Raw genomic sequence first — 7,446 nt, 5'->3', positions numbered from 1 at the left:
AACTGACCACAAGCTAGACATCATTCTTTGTAAACTATTCCTCATCAGCAAAGAAATTTATGCCTTATACTGTAAAGTTTAAAGTCTTATTTCGTATGGCTGGTTCTGTGTTTGTATTATTACCGGATCTTCCCAAATGAGTGGCTATGTTAATAAAGATGGTTCACTTATGGCAAAAAACGAGTTTTCTGATGATTTAATTGATTACGTCAAATACGTAAGCATCATTAATATTTGAGCCAAAGTATGGCTCAACTGCGAACAATATAGAGACAACAAAAGTCCGCATTCAAGCTTTTCGACAACTTTTAGTTTTATATAAATTTTGTACAAAATTGGTACTAAGGTTGCTTATGTACCAATTATTTCATAGTAAGTTTTCCGTATCATTTTAGTATCTTTGGGACATGAAAACAGAAGGCCTACCGCGAACCACGTTCGACGTGTTGCCTCCCTGTCACACTTATGTACATATTTACAAGTGCGACAGAGAGGCAACACGTCGAACGTGGTACGCGGTAGGCCCTCAGACTTTAGTTAGAGTTAGGTAATATACTTTTCACGTCAGCAGCTCGAACAAGGGTAATTTGCTGCTTAAAAACAGTGAGCAAAATCGCATTTTGCTCACCGAGTGAGACAAAATAACATTCAAGTGACCTTTAGATTCGAATGTCATTTCAACGTGCGGGGCCGAATACAAGTTCGAAATACTTGGATTCTATTGTCTTTATCCCTTTCACGTCATTAGCAAAAAGAAAGAGACAAAAAAATGCATACGTAATTCAACGGTATATTGACGGTTTATAATAGACCCCCGAAATAAGTCAGACCGCATCGTTCCAAATCACCCTACGACTCCTACGAGTCTTCATTCGTAATAATTAATAAATGAAATAAAAGTTTAAAATTTAATAAAAACACCATATTTTACGTATTTTATTATACAATCAAAACAATGAACTTATACAAATTTACGCAATTGTTACGCAGTAAATAATTCTACTTAACTACTTTTAACGATCTCTACTATAGTTGACAAATAGTAGTATCCGCAATTCGGACCGGATCTTACAAAGTTTTTTTTTTACAAAAAAAAAGTTGTCGATTGAACTGTCAATTGATGTTCGTTAATTCATTATTTTCGTATTATTTTATTGAAATTTCTTTCGTTTTGTTTTATTGCGGTAATTAAAGTTAATTGTTAGAATACCTTCAGAAAACATGAGTGAAATAGTGATCCGTCCGTCTGGATAAAAAAAATTCAGGTTGTATTTTTTGATGGCTGACTGACGTGAAAAATTTTGTGTACTACACGAGATCAAAGTTATTTACATCTCGTGTGCTTTTGAGTCCCTTACTACGCTCAAGATTCTAAATTAGATTCACTCGCTACGCTCGTGAATCTATTATAGAATCTTTCGCTTGCACGGGACTCAAAACAAGCACTCGAAGAAATATCAAACTTTGCTCTCTTGTTGTACAAATAACTATTGATTGATCGATAAGGATAGACATCCAAATTAATATTTAATGCATTTTCTTGATAATAGTTTTTCTGGGAACGGAGCTGTCTCAAAGAGAACAAGTTTTTATTTATTAGTCTTAGTAACCAATTCTATAGGTTTGAGATCCGCGGAATACCTAATTGACCATTTGGGCCATTCTCCAGATTTGTGCCGGCGTCTAAACTCCATCAAATCATACTAAATATGTATATGAAAAGTTTGACGGAGTTGAGTTAAGACAGACCGCAGTCATATAATTTGAGAATGACCGATTAATAGTTGGGGTTTTTTGTCGATGTCATACCTACTGTTTATAATGTTTTTTTTTCACTATTATTCCACGTAATCGTACACGTAACATACATCTCGTTTTAATATTTCATTCGATTATATGTGGCTTTCCATCTCAGAATAGTCCTTATAAGCTTAAATGCTTCAAGTGCAATAAGGACGTTTCCATCTGAAATTCTGTTTTTTTTTTTTATTTATTAAAGTTCTAAACATTAAATTAATCGCAGAGTTTCTTATTTCTTAACTGCTAAGCCAAAGATGGCTTGTTTACAGCCAGAGTTCGGACTAATGCACTAAGAATTTAGTTATGTTATAATATTGTACACATGTTACATTAATATTATTCTAATGTTATCCTTTATAAAATATGTTCATGGTTATTAGATGATAACAAGTATTTTTTTTATATCTTTAGTTGATTCAGGATTGGTTAGGTATAAATCTTGTAAATGTTTCGGAAGGCTGTTTAGTGTTTTTGGAAGCAAGTAATAGTTGGTTCTCATACCGTACACATTTTTTACTGTTGGTAATATAAATCGATGTGAGTTAGGTTAACCTCTTAGCCTATTGTTACGATGGTATTCCTTTAGATCGGATACATCCTTGCAATCTTCTTTAAGCATTGTTAACTTGACTAAGTTTTGTACGGGAAGCACATTACAAAATTGAAAAAGGTGGGGATAGCCATCACTATTATTTATTTGTATGTTTTTGGGCACAATGGTTTTCAACAGTGTTTTCTGTAGATTGTATATTTTAGCAATATTAGTTTTGTATGACCTTCCGTAGCTATTCAGCCCATATCGTATTACCGATTCAGCCAGAGAGAGGTATAACATTCGTAGGGTGTTGTATGGTATCTTATGTCTTAAAATTGTTAGCCTTCCTATGACAGATCTTAGTTTATTGCATACGTATTCAGTATGCGGTTTCCAATTGAACCTATAGTCAATTAATAAGCCAATGTAGGTACTTGTGTTCTTTCACAAAATCTATAGTAGGGCAGTCGCAGTTTATTTGTTGTATGTGTAGGCAACTGTGTGCGTGTGCCTTAATTACTGGAGCGTAGGAAAGTTTGTTATGTGAAGAACGTATGTGCATGGCCTTCGTTTTGTCCGCATTGAGGATTAGGCCAACATCGTGTGACCATTTACAAATGGTGTCGAATATATTTTGAATTTTTTGTAAGGCAGTCTTAAGATCCCTATCCGCAACAACTATGCAAGTGTCATCGGCAAACTGGTACACATACTGTTCTCCGACCGTATTACACATGTCATTCGCATATAAAATATATTCGGTCGGGCCAATTATTGATCCCTGTGCCGTTCCTTTTGATGTTTTTATCATGTCGCTATACGAGTTTCCTAGCCTAACTGTGGTAAATCTGTTTCTGTGGTAGCTTTTAAACCATTCTAAGAGGGGGCCCTGAATTCCGTTTTGTTCAAGTTTTTTATATAAGGTATTGTACAACAAAGTTTCAAAAGCTTTGCTAAAATCAATAAAAATTACTAATATATGTCTTTGGTTATTCAAATGCCCGTTTATTGCATCACAAAATTGACCTAAAAGTTGTGCAGTGCTTTTGTTTCTTTGAAAGCCAAATTGTTTATTGTTAATTATGTTATTTTGTTGTAAAAATAAATTAATTTTATTTACGTAAGTGATTTACGTTCGACTATTTTGTCTATGCACGAAAGTATTGTGATGGGCCTATAATTATTGTAATCCGTTTTTGAACCCTTTTTATGTACCGGCCGATTGGTACCTATTTTTAATATTTGATAAAAAGGTCCTTATCGCAGATGAAGCATAAGGACCTTTCTCTAATTGAAAGCCTCATTTTTTGAGTATATTCGTTCGTTATGTCTAGTTTGACCACGCTAACCCTGCATGGCAATTGCAATGACAAAGTGTTACGTGTGTGAATGTCAAATTTGTATGAAAATATGACCTTTATTCGTTAATGGCACTCACTCACTTCTCACTTCAAAATCGCTGCAAAATTAGGTTAAACGAACTCTACGTGAATATGTTAATGTAAACTATGTGAGGTGTGCAATAAAGAGTATTGTATTGTATTGTATTGTATTTTATTGTATTGTATTGTCAATCGGCCTGGACTTGACCCCTATGTACGATTCCCACCGACCGGCTCGAGTCGGGCGGAGCGCATTTTCAATGTACGTATACATTATATATGGTGGAAGCCATGGAGTCCGTTCGGAGCCGTCGGCGTCCGCGAGGAGCCGACAGGTTTGTTGCCATACAAATGAGAAATGCGCGCCGACTCCGCCCGTTTGGTGGGAATCGAACATTAGCGACTTAAAAATAACAAAATAATTACTATTCCGTACTTTATTTGAACTTTATTTCCAGAACTTTGACCAGAAATATTCACAGGGCATACACTCTAATATAATCCACTCTCAGTTAAGGACTAGTCCACGTGGGTAACCAAAGTTTCTTGGCCTCCCAGAAGTCGGCTTCAGGTTTGTTAAAGCGGTTCTTCCAAGTTTTGGCCGCGGAATCTTCAAAGTCGTTAATACCACCAACACGAAGGCCGATGGAGATGTAGAACTGATAACAAAAAAGATTTCTTTAGTTGACAAGGAGTCGTATTTAAGGCGGAAGAATATCTTTGGGATCCTAACGATATAACGGTATTTTTTCTATGAAATTCCGTTTCGGGAGAAAACGTTTTCCACTAACTAAATCTTAACAGAATATATTGTAGGTTTATGTTTCGCTTTTTTTAATTATTTTTTCCAAATGCAACTTTTGAAAAAAAGAAGACCTAATAAACCTAGTTTTTCATTTTGTCAATAACGTACAAAAAATCATGGAGAATGGAAAATATTTAGAGGTGGAAAAACGTTTTCTCTTTTTGTATGAACGATCACGTGGTATACTTCCCTCTTTAATTTTAAATTTCGTATTTCGTTCAGAACCGCTAGTATAAATTTATTCGATAGCGTCACGTGATGTACGCATTTGCGTTAAGTCTCATTTTGCGCGCCAAGCGGGACGTTTAAGAAACTCAAAATCCCATACAAATTGAGACTTGACGCAAACGCGTACGTGACGTTTCGCTATCGAATAAACTTACACTAGGGGTACTGACCATTATTTGATCGCAGGCGAAATGTACAGAATATACCCACAACTAACTAAGCTGGATTTCAAAAGTTGGGATTCGCCTGATATTACTTCTTCTTGGTAAATTTATTTTAAAAGTCACGATCGTCTGAATCACTACTTCTTCTTCCTGCCCTTAATCCCAACTTCATTTGGGGTCGGGCCTTCTTGTGCGTTTGCGCCAGGCCGCTCTGTCCTGGGTTATCAATAATGGGATATTCTGTTTTTAGGTCTCCTTCGACAGTGTACTACCAAGTGGCGTGCCGTCTGCCTCTGCCTCTTGATCGCTGCGTGCTAATGTTCAGCAGTTTTACGGAGTAGCTATCGTCTCGCCTCATCGTCGATCGTCGAAATCACTACAATTTATTAAAAAAAGTCTGTATGTTCGCGATAAACTCTAAAAATACTGAACATATTTTCATGCGGTGTTAATATATCGATAGAGTGATTCTTTCTTGGTCGCTAGTGAACCTATATTTTCTTAAACTGATTTTTACGATATTAAAAATTCAACTTGATTAGTTATTGAGTCGTATATTGCAAACTCGGGTCTTTAATTCCCGGCCGCTGCAGTAATGTCGCAGCTGCAGTTGGAAATGGACTGTCACCTTAAAGATTATAGGTGGATTAGGTTTTATAGACGAAAACTAGTATTGTATATTATAGAGTACTTATATACTTATTATAAAAGAATAATAAAAAAAAATTAAAATAAGTATAGTTTATTTACCAATTTTTTTTACAAGATTTCATTAATTTATGACTGCCACACTAGGCTATGCCTGTGTTGTGGAGTCAGATTGAAAAAATACTAATTTGAATTACATCCTACGCTGAAGTTTTGGAAGAATAGAAAAATATAAGTCATTTTCGAGCTAGGACATAAGCAACATTAGAATAGCAGAGTATTCAGGGTCCTCTAAAATTTTAAAGAACTTGCTTTTTGAAGAACCCCATGTGATTGCACAATGAATACGTTCATTAATTCTCCATCCTGCATGTTCTTCGGTGAAAAGAGCATTGCTTTTGTAGTTGAGAAAATACCTATAATTTGCACTGATTCGTCAAAGAAACTCGAGCGAAAACAAAAAAACCACTCATGAGAAGAATCGCAAAAACAATGGCAAATAAATACGAGTACAATCCACTGCTTATAACCAGTATCGGGATAAAAACTTCAACAAAAACGAAAACCAGATAACGAAAAATGTGAATGTGGACGTTTTCAACAGCAAAATAATATATCAACTATAAAGCGTATTTCTAACCTGTACCCCTAGTGTAAATAAATTCGATTTCGAAACGTGACGTACGCGTTTGCGTTTAGTCTCATTTTGTATTGGATTTAGAAAGAGCGCGCCAAGCGGGACGTTTTGGAAACTCAAAATCCTATACAAAATGAGACTTAACGCAAACGCGTTCGTCACGTTATGATGTCGATTAAATTTACACTAGGGGTACTTGTTATAGTAATTAAGTTCTAGTTAAGTTTATTTTATTATTGTAGCCATTAGTTATTACTATGTAGTAAGTGTGAACATATCTTTTTTTTTATACTACGTCGGTGGCAAGCAAGCATACGGCCCGCCTGATGGTAAGCAGTCTCCGTAGCCTATGTACGCCTGCAACTCCAGAGGAGTTACATGCGCGTTGCCGACCCTAAACGCTCGTTGAGCTCTGGCAACCTTACTCACCGGCAGGAACACAACACTGAGTCCCTACTCATAGTGTTATTTGGCTGCTGTTTTCTGTAAGGTGGAGGTACTTCCCCAGTTGGGCTCTGCTCTATCTTATTTTGTCACTACTGGTGAGGACCTGTCATTGGCTTTTTGTCATTTATGCATCCTACCATTATGTTGGTTTCCATGTAATAAATAAATAAAAACTACATACCTGCTATAGAAACTCTCAGTCCTTTCGGATAAATAGCTTCTACTGTTGCTTTTGGTAATATGTATATTTTCACCGACTACAAATCCCGAAAACACAAACAGAAAATATAACCAACTCATGGAACCTACAATGTCACGCCTTGTTTTATAAATAACTGGATATTAAATAGGTAATAGACGGATTAAACATTATTGGCTAGCTGTTGTATTAAAGTAATTGGCTACTTGACAGTTTTTTGTAAATAATGAATCAGAATCAGAATCAGAATCAGAAATATTTATTGTGCAAACTGTGTAGGTACAAGAATATGACTTAGGTACATTTTTTGATGAGTATCAACAGTTTTACCCTTCTCGGGTATACAATTATTTTTAACTTAAACTAGGTTTTAATATTTTATCTTAAACTATATTTTAATATACATTTAGGTTTACATAGTTATAAAATTCTTTTAAATTATAGAAAACTTTGTCTATTAAAAAGTTTTTTAAGCATCTTTTAAAAGTATTTCCTTCGAGGCTTTTTATTTCGTTTGGCAGATGGTTGAAGACATTAATAGCAGATATGAACAATGAATAAATATAATTAATAGCAGATATGAACAATGAATAAATATAAT

This window comes from Cydia pomonella, chromosome 12 (genome assembly GCF_033807575.1).
Source record: "Cydia pomonella isolate Wapato2018A chromosome 12, ilCydPomo1, whole genome shotgun sequence".
Lineage (NCBI taxonomy): Eukaryota > Metazoa > Arthropoda > Insecta > Lepidoptera > Tortricidae > Cydia > Cydia pomonella.
This window is presented reverse-complemented; position numbering follows the sequence as displayed.